Source organism: Hemitrygon akajei, chromosome 10, assembly GCF_048418815.1.
Source record: "Hemitrygon akajei chromosome 10, sHemAka1.3, whole genome shotgun sequence".
Lineage (NCBI taxonomy): Eukaryota > Metazoa > Chordata > Chondrichthyes > Myliobatiformes > Dasyatidae > Hemitrygon > Hemitrygon akajei.
Window position 1 is genome coordinate 87,345,276 of NC_133133.1, and position 18,515 is coordinate 87,363,790.

General features: G+C 39.0%; 1 protein-coding gene and 1 long non-coding RNA gene across 8 annotated transcripts in view; one reads left to right on the forward strand and one right to left on the reverse strand.

Moving 5' to 3' along the window:
* hdx (highly divergent homeobox) overlaps positions 1–16,118 on the reverse strand; it is a 153,643-nt gene extending 137,525 nt beyond the window's left edge. For 2 of the 7 annotated variants that reach the window (XM_073058596.1, XM_073058589.1), the window contains exon 1: positions 16,016–16,118. The gene's annotated coding sequence lies outside the window, so the exon portion shown is untranslated. Of the gene's footprint in view, positions 1–15,867; positions 15,996–16,015 lie in introns of those variants that run through there. The other 5 variants (XM_073058595.1, XM_073058593.1, XM_073058594.1 and 2 more) reach the window with 3 other exon arrangements.
* Positions 16,068–17,417, forward strand: LOC140734521 (uncharacterized). The gene is made up of 2 exons (XR_012100553.1): positions 16,068–16,340; positions 16,924–17,417. It is a non-coding gene; the product is annotated as an uncharacterized lncRNA (long non-coding RNA).
* Positions 17,418–18,515: the final 1,098 nt, after the last annotated feature.

The window sequence follows — 18,515 nt, forward strand, 5'->3', positions numbered from 1 at the left end:
GCTATGTTTGAAGAAAAGGATGACTGCACACTAACACCAAAACCTCATCCCAACTGTGAAGCACGGTAGAAGGAGCATCATAGTTTGGGGCTGCTTTGCTGCCTCAGGGCCTGGAAAGCCTGCAATCATTGAGGGAACAATAAATTCAAAATTGTACCAAGACATTTCTCAGGATAATGTTTGTCACCTAAAGCTTAATAGACATTGGATAATGCAACAAGACAATGATCCGAAAGACAAATGTAAATTTGCAGTTTTGGAACGGCCAAGTCAAAGTCTTGACTTTAATCCTACAGAAATATTGTGGAAGGACCTGAAGCAAGCAGTTCATGCAAGAAAGCCCACCAACATCCCATAGTTGAAGCAGTTTTGTAAGGATGAATGGCCTAAAATTCCTCCAAGCTGATGTATAGGACTGCAGCATTACCAGAAACATTTGGTTGAAGTTAATTGCTGTACAAGGGGGTCACACCAGTTACTGAAAGCAAAGGTTCACATACTTTTCCAACAGATGCATAAATGGACAAGTATAATGTTTTTTGTGTCATTTAACTGGGTTCTTTCGATCTAGTTTTAATATTTGCATGAAGATCTGATCATATTTTAGGTTATATTTATGCAGAAATAGAGAAAATTCTACAGGGCTCACAAACTTACAAGTACCATTGTATGTGTGAGTTAAAGATAAGAACATGTGGTTGGTTTGATCAAATGTGAAAGCAAGCTAAAGTGTTACCCAACAAAGATAACAAATGGTGTGGTTAATGTGCTAGTAACCTCTGACACAGTGTGAATGCTGCTGGGCTACAGCGAGCAAATCATTAGCTGGCCAAAAGACCTTGAACAAAGTTGACAACTACTGGACATGATGAAGTTTATTCTAATATTAGTTGTTGTTATACTTTTGAAAATTTTCCTCAACTTACAATGACTACTAATATTCATGTTAATATGCTTGGTCAGTTTACATCTTTTTACTTGTATAATGGTGACTATTAATAAAATGGTTCAAACCCATGCAAGTGTGCCTACTAGTCTACCTAACCATGACAAAATCCAATGAATACTTTGAATATATAGCCTTTGATATTTTCAGAACTTAAGTATTTTTTCATTCTTTAATACTTAATGTAGATATCACAAACTTTTTTGCCTCTGAATTTTCTGATATAATGATTCTAAATGTGTAATTTGGAATCAAAGGAGAGATTGTCAGATTAGACTAAATAACTTACCGGTATTTACTTTGCAGCTTAACAAATTGCCTGCTAGTATTTTTTAAATAACTATTTATGTAGCGGTTCCTTGAAAACAAACCAAAACTACAGTGAGACTAAGTCAGGGTACCTGACACAGTAGGACAGACTTCCAAATAACTTATTTCCAAATCAAAAAGGTATGTTTGATCCTTTAATATGAAACCTGCAAACATGAATAATCTTGCAGCAATAAAAAAATTAATAAAACTAAATTAGTGATATAACCATTCAAATCAACACAACTAAATGTAGTTATCAAAATAGCAAAATTAGCAATCTCGTTAGCATTCCAATAACGGCCAAATTAGCATTCTATGTGTAACAAATTGGTGTATTTAAGCAGTCCAATGTTCCAATTAAGTCAGCAATCATCCCCCATGGCTTATTCACTCTTCACTAGACTAAACAACTTTTGAAAATACAGAACTACACTCATTTGCTTTTACCACACCTCAACTGTCATTACAGATTACCATAATAAATGCACCACAAACTACAATGCAGACAGAAAATAGGTATATGGCTCCTACAACTTAGTGGTCACATATTTATATACAATTGTTCAATGTGTCCCACACTGGTTGCATTTATATGATTTGGAAACTTCTCTTTGTATTGCATTATTTGAATAGGGACTACCTGACTGGTCGTCTCTCACTTACAAATTTGAAAGGAATATTACTCATATCTCTGGGGTATAAAAAAAGAGCTGACCATGAAATGACCTCCACCATCTTTTCCTTCTCTCTCCCTTAACTTCTATCGTTGTCCATTTCTCAATTTTTTTTGTTCTGTAACACTTAATAAAACAATCACGAAGCAACAAGTTTTGTGCCCCTTTCCTGTCTTCCGAAAGAACCTTGGATTAAAAACATCAGAATCCAATAGTATCATGTTGTACGCTAACAACCAATTGTGGGAAGATCTGCAAAATACAAAAAAAATCCAAACCAAATTGTATACTTTTTGTACTGTCAACATGGAAGCACTACATCAGTGGGATCAGATATGAATTTCAAAATATTGCAGAGTGAATGTAAGTTTCTTTAAATTAAGGACCTGAGTACTTGATTAACATCACTAGACACAATAACTTTCTGAAACCTCTACAAATAATAAACACAATATTTTGTGACAGGCTTTTGAAAACACATCTATATCAATCTCTGTAACTCTCTTATTACATTTTCAACACCTTAAAAAACATTCCATTTTGGAGCCAGACGCCATTAATTAATGAACATCACCAAGCCTTTTAAGTGCTTGCCATAAATGCCTGGTCACTCCAACTCATGGCCAAACTGTATACTTTTAGCCACAATCCCTAAATGATAACATCCCTTCCAAAGAAATTAACTCCTTTCTCCCTCCCCTCTCATACTGGTGGCTGGACAAGTGACTAGTGAAGTTGGGGTTTGAAAGCTTTTGGTTTCAGTTGCTGAAAATAATTAGCAGAGATTCTATCACCAAACCATCTGTTGAGAGATGTTGTGTTTTCTATTGGAACACTGGGCTTTATTGCAAATGGCGTTGGTATTTAGAAATAAGAAACTTTTGACACAATGTGTAGAGTGTTGGTGAGGCATCATTTTATCTAAGAGTGATATAGTATCATTGAAGGCAATCCAAACCAGATTGCCATGGTTATTCTCTGGGATGGAAAAATATCCTATCAAGAGAGGCTAAACTAGCTGGTGTGGATTCTTTGTTTTAGAAGAGTAAGAGGCAATCTTATTGACAGGGAAATCTTGAACAGTTAGAAGATAGGTGCTAGTCACTTAAGAACAAAGTATGAAGAAATTATTCTTCATACTTATTCATAATCTCTGGAATTCTCTGCCCAAGACTTGTGGAAGCAAGCTCATAATAAGTAGTTAAAGAGGAGGTAGATAATTTAAAAAAGACTAATGGAGTCGAGTGTTATGAGGATCTGTCACAGAAGATGAACCAATGTCCTAGAGTAGTTCCGATATGATCATACATAACAGTTTAAAAATTCCAAATAATCCATTTATGCTGCTATTTTGTGTTCTTGTACTTTTAAGTCAAATTATTTTTAAATAGAGACTAATACCACTACCCGCCTGCATTTAGTTGATAGTTGAACTACTCTACATATTTTTTTCTCTATGACCACAGAGAAAATATGAAAAATTACAGAACTTTGCAACAGTCTTTGGCACAAGTAAAACAATTCTGCAAAGCGAAGGTTTTCAAAAAAATAAAATAAAAAGTTTCTAAATATCAAAAAATATACTACAAGGAGCAGTAAACAGTGAAAAACTAAATCAAATCAATATTTGGTGTGATCACTTTTTGCCTTTAAAATGGCATCAATTCTCCTGGAGACACTATCATGCAGCTTTAAAATAAAATTGTCTGGTAGGTAATAATTGTCTGGCAATAAACTTGCCACAGTTCTTCGGCAGACTTTGGCTATCTCGCTTGCTTCTGTCTCTCCAGGTAATCCCAGAAAATATCCTGCCGAAGGGTTTCGGCCCGAAACACCAGCATTTTGAGTATGTTGCTCAGATATCCAGCATCTGCAGATTTTCTCTTAATTTGAAATCAGCTTCCATGATGCTGAGATCAGGGCTCTGTGGAGGCCATACCATCTGTTGCAGACCCCTTGTTCTTCTCTTCACTGAAGGTAGTTCTTTGTGACCTTGGCCATGTGTTTGAGATCATTGTCCTACTGCAGAATGATGTTGGGATAGATCAGACACCTCCCTGCTGGTATTGCGTAATAGATGAGAACCTGCTTGTACTTCTCAGGAATGAGGATTACATAATTGTGACCAGATCACTAACTCCATTTGGAGAAATGCAGCCCCAAAGCTGCAGGAAACCTCCGCCATGCATCACTGTTGGCTGCAGACACTCATCCATGTAGTGTTCTCCAGGTCTTTTACAAATTGGCTTCCGTTTGAGCCAAAAATTTCAAATCTGCACCTGTCAGTCCAGAGCACTTGCTGCCATTGTTCAGCACCACAGTCATTGTGTTCTTGTGCATAGGTGTGTCTCTTGGCTTTGTTTCCACTTTTGAGAAATGGCTTTTTGACAGCAGCTCTTCCATGAAGACCATTTCTGACAAGACTTCTCCAGACTATAGAGAGGAGTACTTGGGTTTCAGTGGTTTCCGTGAGTTCAGAGCTGATAGCAGTACAAGACTTCTTCCAAATTAGAAAGGATGACAGATTGATGTATCGCTTGTCTGCTGCACTCAGTTTCCATGGCCAACCACTGCATTTCTGGTCCTCAACCATTCCTGTTTCTTTGTGCTTCTTCTGAAGAGCTTGGACAGCACATATTAAAACTCCTGCCTGATGTGAAATTTCTGCTTAGGAGACCTTGCTGATGCAGGATGACCACCTTGTGCCCTGTTGCTATGTCTATTCCTGCCATGGTGTTAGAATAAATGAAGGTTTACATCTGCCACACCCTCACCTTTTAGTTTAGGTGTCCTTTGCCCAGTTTGATTCCTCTTCACCTGTTTCTGTTTCAGTTAATCAGTTTAGCTCATTCAACTCATTACATCATTGATCATTAGCACATTTGTTATCTTTGTTTAATCATGTACTGGGCTATGTACCTACAGAGTCATCAAGTTTTTATTTGGAAAATGGTCTATTGCATGATATGCAACTTTCCTTAAGGAAATACAAAAATTTCTCTAACATTTAATTTTTTGGAAAATGTATGTTTGGAAATCCAAATTTGCTCTTTTCTACTGACACACTAATGCAGAAGACAAAAAAAAAATCTAAAACAACATTTATATTAAAAAAAAACTAGGGTGCCTTAGACTTTTGCACAGTACTATACTAGATCAAAACTGAGCCATCAGGCAAAAACTGAACAGGCCCAGGATCCTAGCATAAACATCTGAAAAGTTTTGCTGGACAGTACGATCCATTTTGATGATGCAAAATATAAAACTATTATTGATTAACCTTTACCCAAGGGGTTTAGTTGCCATATATGGGCTAGATACAAAATGTTCACACACAGGATCAATTGTTGGAATTCCCATGTAAAAGAAATGATTCAGAGGTTAAATTATTAGACCATGACTTAAGAGACCTGCACTGACAATCCAGTGACAAGAGTTAAAATCCACCATGCTATGTGTGAGATTTAAATCCAATTGACATACAAGTTAATTTTAATAAGCCTGTATTAATAATGGTGATCTTGAAACTCATATGGCACGGTAGCGTTGCAGTTAGCACAATCGCTTCACACTACCAGCTTTAAGACTGGCATTCAATTCCCAGCACTGTCTGTAAGGAGTTTATATGTTTTCTCCATGACTGCGTGGGTTTCCTTTGGGTACTCTGATTTCCTCTCACATTCCAAACACTTAGTTAGGATTACTAAATTGTAGGCATGCTATGTTGGTGCCAGAAGCATGGCAACATTTGCAGGCTGCTCAGCATAATCCTCACTGATTTGATTTGACACTAACGATGCATTTAACCATATAATTCAATGTACATATGACAAATAAAGCTAATCTTTAACTACTTTGTAAAATGCCTTAAACTGTTCCAAAAAAACCCATTTGATTCAAAAATGCCATTCAGAAAAGATAATCTACTTCTCGTATGTTATGACTTCACAGTAACAGCAAGCTTGCTGCTCTTTGAAATAGCTGAACAAATCATTCAGTTGAATCTGTGTAAAATTTCCAACATTAGTTCCCTTGGCATTTAAAGGCTCAAAATTTATAACATCACTTAGAAAGGAAATTACAATTTTATCACAATTGCAATTAAGGCAAATTGATCAAGAACAGAGTATTTCTCCACGATGTATTCACGGTATGTTCTGCAGAACTACAATACAAAAATAAGAACGAGACAATTGGTCCAAACACTCCTTCTCAGCACTTTGGCTTCTATCAGGCCTCTGCCACTTACCTTAGCTAAATCAGCATAATCCTAATCCTCTGTTTCCTTCTTCACATGCTTCTTCAACCACTTTATGCAATAGTTTACTGTATATTCTAATCACTCTTTCAGCTAAGAAATTTCTCTTCAATTCTCTACTGGATGTTTTGGTGACAACTTTGTATTGTTAATCTCAAATTATACTCTTCACCACAAACAGAACTTATTCTCCTCACTCTATCAAAATTTTCAGATCTTAAAGAACTCTATTAGATTTACTTTTCCAAAAAAATACACAGAAAATCCTACACATCCTTTTAAAAGGTGATATAATCTTTATAAACTTACTTTGCGCTTACTCAAATGTCTTTAGATTTCATAATACGGTGAAGAGAACTGCAGACAGTATTCTTAATTTGCTCTAACCAATGCTCAAAATAGGTTAATTACAACTGCCATCCTTTTCAATTCCATTCTTCTGAAAATAAATCCAAGTGTCCGTTACTTTGATGGCTTAGCTAGCCTCTCGCACAACTTTTAGTGGCTGGTGCAGTTGCAGTCTGTCCCTCTACCCAGCAGGAATGTCGTATTTCTTATAATACCTCTTCAGACCTATAAAGAACCTTCCATCTGGCATCTACTTACATTCCATTTCCTTTGCCAAATATTTGCCCATTCTACAAACTTATTCATGGTTTCCTACAATCTATTCCTGTTTCATTCTGCCTATACTTCTCTCCCAATCAACATCCACTATAAGACTAAATTTCTAATGTAAAGCATGAGCAAGAGCAATCCTAGCACTGATCCTGATGGAATATCACTCTCCATGTTCTTACACTATGAATAGCTACCAATTCATCCCATTCTTTGGTTCATACCCTGCAGCCAGCCAGAAATCTCTTAAACAATGTATGTACTGACTCCATGTTCCGCAACTACGATATACAGTCGGCTCTCCTTAGCACGAGGGATTGGTTCCAGGACCCCTCACAGATACCAAAAAAACACGAATGCTCAAGTCCCTTATTCAACCTGTCTCAATGCAGTGAACTTAGGAACCAGCAGAACCCCAGACCTTATTTAACCTGTCTCAGTGCGGTGGACATTAGAACCTGGTGGCCAAGCTCTGAATCCACAGTGTTTCTGTTCACGAAAATAATCACGATCACGATTGAAAATAAAGTGGAAATAATAAAGCGATTGGAAAGAGGTGAGATGCCATCGGTCATTGGAAAAGCATTAGGCTACGGTCGGTCAATGATCAGAACAATTTTAAAGGATAGTGAGAACGGCCCTGCCCCGATGAAAGCTACAATTATTACTAAGCAACACAGTGATTTAATTATTGGGTTTTGATCCTCCACATCAACCAGGCACGGATGGAGAGCGCGCTCAGGCGTGGTCTGTCACTGGATCGAACTCGGGAACTTCTGTTCCCGAGCCCGGCGCTGAAACAGATGTTCTTAAGTGTTTTATATGCATAGAGAAGTAAAATATATACTATATACTAAGACAAACATTTGACTAACTGATGCTAAATAATACCAGATGTACCAGTTCCAACTTACTTAGTAAGAGAACTTCCAATTTTTTTATTTTTTTTATATAATCGATCCCGATCCACGCACATCCTCTCGTATACTTCAAATCATCACTAGATTACTTACAATATCTAATACAATGTAAATGCTATGTAAAATAGTTATTATACTGCATTGTTTAGGGAATAATGACAAGGAAAAAAAAGTCTGTACATGCTCGAACAACAAGTGCACTTCTGGGTTTTCGCGATTCGCGGTTGGGTGAATTCGCGCATGCGGAACTCGCGTATAAGGAGGGCTGACTGTATTAGCTTATTATAGAGAGCATTATCACAGATCGTTTGAAAGTCTAGGTAAAATTACAACAACTAGGTTATTAACTCGTGAATAATTGACACTGCCACAGATATCCAAAAAGAAAGTTTTCCCAACAGTAATTTCTTTCAATTGAACACCGACAAATTGCATCCCTTTGAATTAAGGCATATTTGATGCTTATTTTTACTACCATCAGTGTGAAGCAAATGGTATTTTTGCTAACACTAGCTTTTTAATTATAGGGCATTAGTTTAAAACTTGTTGAAAACTTGTTCAACTTGGCTGACGTGTAAATGTACCTGAAAAATGACACCTGTTACTCTAAACAGTATGCAGCAGATTTTAAGATTTATACAGCCAGGTGAATTATTGTCCAACTTTCCACCTTTCAGTTATATCTATACTTCAAGTGTTGTACAACAAGCTAGAACTAATACAATTACAATATGTTTTGGGTGCCTGTGATAGTTCATTCATACCGCGAATCTTTGATTCATCAATCACTGGAAGATTTATTATTGGTGCCTCATCAAATAAAACAAAATGACTTTGAGACAAAATCATCAGCAAATTTGCTGATGATACTAAGCTGGGTAGCAGTGTGACATGTGATGAGGATGTTAGGAGAATTCAGGGTGACTTGGATAGGCTGGGTGAGTGGGCAGATACTTGGCAGATGGCGTTTAATGTGAATAAGTGTGAGGTTATCCACTTTGGGAGTAAGAACAGGAAGGCAGATTATTATCTGAACGGTGTAGAATTGGGTAAGGGAGAAATACAAAGAGATCTCGGAGTCCTTGTTCATCAGTCACTGAAGGTGAATGAGCAAGTGCAGCAGGCAGTGAAGAAGGCTAATGGAATGTTGGCCTTTATTACAAAGAGAATTGAGTACAAGAGCAAGGAAATCCTCTTGCATTTGTACAGAGCCCTGGTGAGACCACACCTGGAGTATTGTGTACAGTTTTGGTCTCCAGGGTTAAGGAAGGACATCCTGGCTGTAGAGGAAATGCAGCGTAGATTCACGAGGTTAATTCCTGGGATGTCTGGACTGTCTTACGCAGAGAGGTTAGAGAGACTGGGCTTGTACACGCTGGAATTAAGGAGATTGAGAGGGGATCTGATTGAAACATATAAGATTATTAAGGGATTGGACAAGATAGAGGCAGGAAATATGTTCCAGATGCTGGGAGAGTCCAGTACCAGAGGGCATGGTTTGAGAATAAGGGGTAGGTCATTTAGGACAGAGTTAAGGAAAAACTTCTCCCAGAGAGTTGTGGGGGTCTGGAATGCACTGCCTTGGAAGGTAGTGGAGGCCAATTCTCTGGATGCTTTCAAGAAGGAGCTAGATAGGTATCTTATGGATAGGGGAATCAAGGGATATGGGGACAAGGCAGGAACTGGGTATTGATAGTAATTGATCAGCCATGATCTCAAAATGGCGGTGCAGGCTCGAAGGGCCGAATGGTCTACTTCTGCACCTATTGTCTATTGTCTAAAAGCTGAGGCAACTGAAGCCCTCCGTTGTTCGGGGTCGATCATGGATGTCATGTGCCAGCTATCTAAATGATACACAAGCCTGGACAGCAAGCTGTTGCCAATGTAACAGGCTCCCTCCCCGCGCTCTATACAGCTGATGAATCCAGAGACCAACACAATTTGGCACAAGTGGTGTCACAAGAGTTGCCAGTCAGCGTCTCCTGAGGGATTGCACATTTTTGCTCATGGTTTACTCCCAAAGCCTTCCCCGTGAGTGGGTTTGAGATCAGAGTTTTGCTTCTCCTAATAAGCTGCCAACCATGACTGAAGAGTCCCACCTGCCCCAAGTGACTGGTTTTAAAGTGCCAGTAAACTGCCTTTGTCCCTTCTGTCAGTAGAAACTGTTCCACTGGACTAAGCCACACTTGAAAGCCAAGAGCTGAACTTGGTTGTCAGAGGCTATTTGAGACGCATGCCATTGGGAGCATTTAATAGTGGAAGCTTATCCCCACTACCACCCCCAGCCCCCCAGCTCTGACCACCTTAAGAAACCAAGTTGCTATCAACGCAGTGACTCAGGTGCAAGAGGAATAGAGACATTTAGGGAACTCTGGCAACAGAAAATGCAGACATCAATATTAATTAAACTTCTGAGAGGACAGAATTAGTGGAACTCAGAAGGTTCTAGGGCTGGAAGTACCCGGGGAGTGATTACAGAAAGCACAGACTTGGAATATAGTTTCAAAATTCCCACTCTCAGGTTGTTGCTTTTAACAATATAGGGCTTCTTGCAGAGTCAATGGCCTTCATTGATAATTAACATGATGGTTTACATTAAGCAGAAAAACAAATAATAGTTTAAAGATATTGGATAAATCATGTCAAGAGGACATGATTTAAGAGTTAGAGGGCAAAAGTTTAAGGGTAACACGAGGGGGAATGAGTGGAATGAGCTTCCAGTAGAAGTGGTAGAGGCAGGTTCGGTATTGTCATTTAAAATAAAATTGGATAGGTATATGGACAGGAAAGGAATGGAGGGTTATGGGCTGAGTGCGGGTCAGTGGGACTAGGTGAGTGTAAGTGTCAGCATGGACTAGAAGGGCCGAGATGGCCTGTTTCCGTGCTGTAATTGTTATATGGTTATATGCAATAATCAAGTCTAGGGATAACAAATACATGAACAAATTTTTTGAAGGGAAGCAAGGGAGTAGTCAGGCCATACTATAGAAGAAAGGACCTTTTTAAAAAAGAAAATTGTTGGTATGTTGTCCTCGTAATTGTCGTGAAGTATGACACTCAGGTTGCAGCTTCAGATATTGAGCGGGGAAGGTATGGAGCCAGAAATCAGGGAACATTGTGGTATGGAACGATGATCAAACTTTCATTTTGCAGTTGTTTGGAGGAGGAACTTTGAGCAAGTATTGGATGTTAGCCAGCTAATCTAACAATTAAGAGATAACAGAGACATCAAGAACAACAGTGGGATGCTGAAGAAAATAAAACATATATTAGGACAGAAAACAGATACAGCTCCAACTACAAATACCCAAAAGTAATCCTACAAATGTGGTCCCATTCAACCAGATAGCGGTAAGAAGTATTCACAGGAAGACAGAATTATCAGTGACTTATATGACATGAAATTTGTTGCTTTGCATCAGATTTGTGGCCCTGCTGGTAAAGAATGGCATCAAAACAGTAGAAGGATATGACATTGGATTGGAAGATGTTGAATCCTTGTGGACTGAGTTAAGAAACTGCAAGGGTAAAAGGACCCTGATGGCATTTATATACAGGCCTCCCAACAATAGCAGTAATATGGACCACAGATTACAACAGGCAATAGAAAAGGCCTGTCAAAAGGACAATGTTCTGATAAGTGATGGGAGATTTCAACATGCAGGTTAATTGGGAAAATCAGGGTAATGGATCTCAAGAGAGTGAGTTTGTTGAATGCCTATGAGATGGCTTTTTAGAGCAGTTTGTCATCAAGCTGACTGGAATGAACTGGAGGTGATTAGGGAGCTAAAGGTAAAAGAATCCTTAGGAGGCAGTGATCACAGTATGATTAAGTTCAACTTGAAATTTGATAGGGAGAAAGTAAAGTCTGACTTAGCAGTATTTCAGTGGAGTAAAGAACATTTCAGTGGTATGAGAGAGGAGTTGGCCAAAGTAAATTGGAAGGAGATGCTGGCAGAGATGACAGCAGAGCAGCAATGGCGTGAGTTTCTGGAAATAACAAGGAAGGTGCAGGATAGATGTATTCCAAAAACAAAGAAATACTCAGGTGGCAAAATAGTACAACCGTGGCTGACAAGGGAAGTCACAGCTAATATAAAAGCAAAAGAGAAGGCATACAGCAAAGCAAAAATTAGTGAGAAGACAGAGGATTGGAAAGATTTTAAAAACCTACATAGAGCAACTAGAAGAATCATTAGGAATGAAAAGATGATATATGAAAGCAAGCTAGTAAATGGATAGTAAAAGTGTCTTCAAGTGTGCAAAAAAAGGACAGATGATAGTGGATATAGGACCACTAGGAAAAGAAGCCAGAGAAATAACAGAAGCCAAGGAGATGGCAGATGAACTAAATGAGGATTTTGCATCAGTCTTCACTGTGAAGACACTAGCAGTGTGCCAGGTGTTGAAGGGTGTGAGGGAACAGAGGTGAGTGTAGATACTAATACAAGGTAGAAGGTGCTTAAAAAGTTTCGCTTTGCTTAAAAAGCTGAAAGACCTAAGGGTACACAAGTCACCTGGACAAGATGAACCGTACCCTTGGGTTCTGAAAGAGGTAATGGTAGAGATTGTGGAGGCATTAGTAATGATCTTTCAAAAATTATTGGCCCTGGCATGGTGCCAGAGGACTGGAAAATTCCAAATGTCACTCCACTCTTCCAGGAGGAAGGCAGCAGAAAGAAAATTATAGACCAGTTAGCTTGACCTTAGTGGTTGGGAAGATGTTGGAATCAATTGTTAAAGATGAAGTTATGGAGTACTTGGTGACACAGGACAAGATAGGACAAAGTCAATATGGTTTCCTTAAGGGAAAATCCTGCCTGACAAACCTGTTGGAATTCTTTGAGGAGATTACAACTAGGATATATAAAGGGGATGCATGTTGGATATTTGGACTTTCAGAAGGCTTTTGACAAGGTGCCACACATGAGACTGCTTACCAAGTTAAAAGCCTATGGTATTACAGGAAAATTATTGGTATGCTTATAGCATTGGCTGATTGGTAGGAGGTAACGAGTGGGAATAAAAGGATCCTTTTCTGGTTGGCTGCCAGTAATTAGTGGTGCTCCGCAGGGGTCGGTGTTACCACCATTTCTTTTTATGCTGTATATCAATGATTTAGATGATGGAATAGATGGCTTTGTTGCTGTTTGCAGATGATATGAAGATTAGTGTAGGTACTGTTGAGGAAACAAGTAGGCTACAGAATGACAGATTAGGAGAATGGGCAAGAGAGTGGCAAATGAAATACAATGTTGTAAAATGCATGGTCATGCACTTTAGTAGAAGAAATAAATGTGCAGATTATTTTCTAAATGGGGAGAAAATCCAAAAATCTGAAATGCAGATCACCCTAAAGGTTAACTTACAAGTAGAGTCGATGGTGAGGAAGGCTAATGCAATGTTAGCATTCATTTCAAGAGCTCTAGAATACAAGAGCAGGGAAGTGATGCTGAAGCTTTATAAGGCACTGGTGAGGCCCCACCTTCTGTATTGTTAACAGTGTTGGGCCCCTCATCTAAGAAAGTATGTGCTGGCATTGGAGAGAGTTCAGAGGAAATTCACAACGATAATTCCGGGAATGAAAGGGTTATTATACAAGGAACCTTGATATCTCTGGGTCTGTACTCAGTGGAATTCAGAAAGATGGGGGGTGGGGGGGGTGGAATCTCATTGAAACCTTTTGAATGTTAAAAGGCCTAGGCAGAGTAATGTGGAAAGGCTATTTCCTATGGTGTGGGAGTCTAGGACAAGAGGGCACAGTCCCACGATAGAGGGGCATCCAATTAAAACAGAGATGCAGAGAAATTTCTTTATCTAGAGGATTGAGAATTTGTGGAATTTATTAACACATGCAGTTGTGGAGGCCAGGTTGTTGGGTGTATTTAAGGAAGACTTTAATAGGTTCTTTATTGGACACAGCATCAAAGGTCACAGGGAGAAGGCCAGGGAGTGGGACTGAGGAGGGGAAAAAATGGATCAGCCATAATTGAATGGTGGAGTAGAATCGATGTGCCAAATGGCTTAATTCTGCTCCTATGTCTTGTGGTCTTATGGTCTAAAGTGGTTTCTTTGATATTGGCACATTATTAATAACCGCCAGTTCAATACCATGGTAAAGGGTAGAAATGAGGAGCCCTTTGGTACAAAATCTATGAAACTTTAGAGGGAAAAAAACAAATATGGAGGAAGGTTAATTGAAAGGCAACGGAAGAGCAGGAAAAAAGTCAGATAACAATGAACTTGCTGGGAATTGGGAATAAGGTTGGAGGAGCATAGTGGACAAAATGAATGGATGAAGAAAAGACAATAAAAACCTCAAAAGTTGTTATTATAAACAGCCAAAGTTAGTTTGAAGTGGACAATGTCAAATATTCAACCTTGAGAAAGCAATTTATTACCTGTGTCTGTACTGTTTTGATTTGGTGTCAAATCATTTTGATAAAGAGCCAAATACACTGGAAAACATTAATATTGAGTTAGAGCAGCTGAACTCAGGTTATAGTGAGGGCAAATGAATTAAATTTACTGTCGTTTGGTAGGATCATAATAACAATGCTATAAAGACAATTTGTGTACCATTCTGATTAGAGTTTGAGGCTGGAACAGGAGAATAAACTCAAAACACAGTTTTCTATGTAAAATGCCACTTAGCATCAGCAGTTTACTAAAACAATTTTGGAAGTATCAAAGGTGTTACCCAGTATCACATGAGGAAAACTTCAATGGATAAGAAAAAGGTACAAGAAGGAAACCTGCATGGGACTTGGGAATCAAAGCAATAACTAGTTGTCTTTAAGTTACTTAGATGCACAATTTGCTTCCTTACTCCAAAGTCAAACAAGTGCATGCCAAAGACTACAATAAACTAAGTCACAATGTTTTCTTTTTATGAGTACAAGAAGTCAATTAGAAAAAAAAGTAAAATCACAACAGTCCTAATCCCATTAAGAAACTCAACCCATTTCCAAACATACCCCTTTCACTGTGATAATTATTACAGGAATTTATCCTTATTCATACAGCTACACCACAATAAGACAATGAAGAGCAATATGCAGAGGGGCTTTCTAATCCGAGCTACTGTAATTGCCATTTACTTTCTTTACAATACAAATAACTATTTTACAATAAGGCTTTGACAAAAGGGTTAATTTATTTATAATTTTAACTGCAGTATTCAAGGAGCATAAAAGATTGAAGCAAACAAATTTAAAGGAATCAAAACCTACATTGCAGTGCTTTGAATTAGATCATGTTGCACATTAAATTGTATGATGTGCTTTGAATCAAATCATGCTGTGCAAAATGATATTCTATCAATTACATTTTTGAGTATTAAACAAATGCTGAACTGCATTGCACTAAATTACAGTCCATCTATTTGTTACATCATGCCAAGTAAATTTGCACTGAATTTTAAGAGATTATGTTGTGAACTTTATATTCCGATTTATTAATTACTCTGCAATGGCACAAAGTGCTTTCACACAACAGTTTAAACTGATGCCAAATTGTACAGTTACTCGTGACATTCTCTACTATAATTATGCAAAAACAATAATTCTGTCGCACTGTGTGATGCACTAAACTACATTAGTCCCAGCGTGCGACTGCCCTATATAACAATGCAATGTTTTGTGCTTCGCTGTATTTGTATGTGCTGAACAACGTTTATATTCCACACAGAGAACGTGTTGTACTCCCTCGGTTTGCATTAAAGCAGACTGTGTTTTGGTTACTCTCGGATCATTCCAGAACACTGCTGCACTAAGCGCTGATTATCCACTACATTCAGAGCGCCTGGCCGGGCACTGTGCTGGGCAGACAGGATGTTGTCCCCTCCCCCACACGTGACAGCCGCCAGCCACACTGCGCATGGGCAGAGTCAAGTGCCCGGGCCGCTCCGCTTTCGTGAAATCTTCCCTGAGCAGCCTCGCACGCGACAGAGGGAGGGAAGAGTTGGAGTGTGGAGTGCGATGGGGTAGGGACGGCCATGAGGAGGAGTGGCGGCCGACGGGGAGGGGGTGGCGGCGTGGAGCAGCAGCGCGGGCCAGTTAACGGAAAGTTTGCGCGTGGCGGCGCCATGACTTGATTTCGGAAGTCTGAACTTGAATATTCAATGGGTGGATGACCTACCAGCAGCCGGCGGGCAGGCCACACTCAACTGCCAACTTTAGCCACTTTTACCGACCCTCCTGTCCACCACCGCAACCCGAGAAAGGCGCGGGTTGAAAAAAAAACTTCTAAATTCAGTTGAATTCATGGTAAAATCAGCTGCGCGTACCTTGAAGCCCTGCAAAAATCAGAAGAATATCAATTCAGCAGAATTCTGCTCTCCGAGCCAGACAATAAAATCAACCACGTCCAATCACACCTGCTCTCATGATCATGACGTACATAGCAACATCAGCCAATGGCAGCCCGCCCTGCGCTGAACCTACCAAATGACTCGAGCGCCGAGTGCGCATGTGCGGTCGGAAATAATCTCCCTCGCCCCGGGCGTTCTTACTCCACGGTGTCGGGGCCCGGGCAGGCTCCAGTTTCTGAAACAGAGAAACATTAGACTAGATTCCATTAATCGAGGCTGCAGAGTGTGCATAAATCATGAGGTAACGATTAAAGAGATTGGTGGCATGTATCATGGCCCTTTATGTTTTTTCCCTGATTAACACCATCGGTGCTTTTATATTATAATACAACCTATTGATGCTAAGGCAATACTTTTAAGCATATCAATTGAAATCAAGATTGAGTGTTTTTGTTTCTAAATCAATTTATCAACACAGCCTGAAGAAAGTTTTGGACTTCTTGAGTGCTGTAATCATCGGACTTACTAAGAGTTCTAGGATATCTCTGAAAACATGGAGGTATTTAAACATATTAATTTAAAAGATGTTTTATCTTTGGTAAAAGTTAATTTCTCATTTGTAACATCTTAAGTATAGTTACAATTGAAGACAAATTGATGCATATAGGGCAATATGTTCAGAAGAAATTTCCAAGGGAAGGCTGAAGAAAGAACAAAATTGCAAGTTTTATGAAGTAAATTATTGAATCTCACTTTAATAGAAATTAGTAATTGTGGAGCATTTGGTTCTTGAAGCCTGGGCTGTTGTTCAATGTGATCATAGTTAATTCTCTATGTTAACACTATATTCATACCATGCATCTTGATTTTTTTTGTGTCTTTAGAAATGTATCCATCTCCTTAAATAAATTCATTTGCTTGGCCAAGAATACTGTGGGTTCAACATCCTTGAGTGAACATATTTTTCCTTGTCCAAATTCTGACTTTGCAGCCAGGAGAAACAACACCCAATCTTGCAATGGACCACGTACCTTTTTAATAGCTTGCTGTACTTGTGTTTGCTTTCAGTGACTGATTTACAAGGTATCTGGGTTCTTTTGTACATCAACAAAAGTTTGGGAAACTATCACCTTTAAAATATGTGGACTTCACATTATCCATGTTATACTGTATCTGTTCACTCACTCAGCTTGTCCAAATTGTTTTGAAGCTCTCTTCACAACTGCATCAAGTTCTATAGTCAGCAAACTGAGAAATAGGAATTTTTGATTTGCTCATCAAAATCATTGTATACTGTGAACAGCAGAGCTCAAGCACTCATCTGTGATACCCAATAATTACCACTTGCCATACAAAAATAAAGACCTGTTTATCTTTACTCATTGTTTCTTGTCTATCAGCCAGACCAGATATTTGCTTATGTGTAAAACTAAAACCTCACTCGACCACTGCAAATCTGAATCCAACCTTGGTCTCGATGAAGAGTCTTGGCCCAAAATGTTGACTGTTAATTCCCCTCCATAGATGGTGCTTAACCTGTTGAGTTCCTCCAGGATTTCATGTGTGTTGCTTACAATTTCCTGCATCTGCAGAATCTTTTGTGAATAAAGACAGAATTTTTTTACGTAAAAACAGAATGCTGTCTAACATACGGAGTAACCCAGCATTTTCTTATTTTTTGTAATTTTAAATTCCCAGTGTGTGTAGTTTTCTGATTTTTCAGTTTCTTTTAATACCTGACTCAAATGCAGTACACACAGTTCATTAATCCGGCCTGGTAACCATGTTTCGAGGAAGTGGATTCGGTAAATGGGACAGAAGACACATTGCAAGTAAGCATGTTAACTCTTTAACACTATGTCAAACGAGTACCTGTCTAAGGCCCATAAGTTACAAAATCTACACCACCAGACATTCAGTAATACTACTTGTAATTCAACAGGTACTTTGTTAAGACACCAAGTTACACAACTACAACACCAAACATTCAACAAACAGGTACTTAATGAAGTGTGCACATGGGCCCTCTTATCTGCAGCACTTTTTCCCAATGGTTTTTCAGCTCTGATTGTGATCGGTCTGATGGGAGCCCCTAGCTAAAAAGAGAGAGAGTGTCCCCCACACACACTTTTATTATACCTCTGGGGGTGGCCAAAACCAGAAGCTGGTGCCATGGCAGGAGAGCCAGCCAATGGTAGAAAGCCACCACATCCTTTTGATTGGAGCAGTCAGTGACCGAGAAGGTGGAAGCAACTTTTGACTGGCAGGTAAGTTAACCCTTTATGTTACACCATCATCTTAAATGAATTAGTGCATTTATTTACAAGAAGCAAACCTAGCCCAAATACTTAATAAAAGTGTTACAGAATGGAAGGAGACCATTGAGCCTGTTGAATCTATATCACGTCTGGAAAAACCCAAATTCTGTCCCACTCACTAGGCTTTTACATTGTCCTGCAGATTTTTCCCTTTCAGA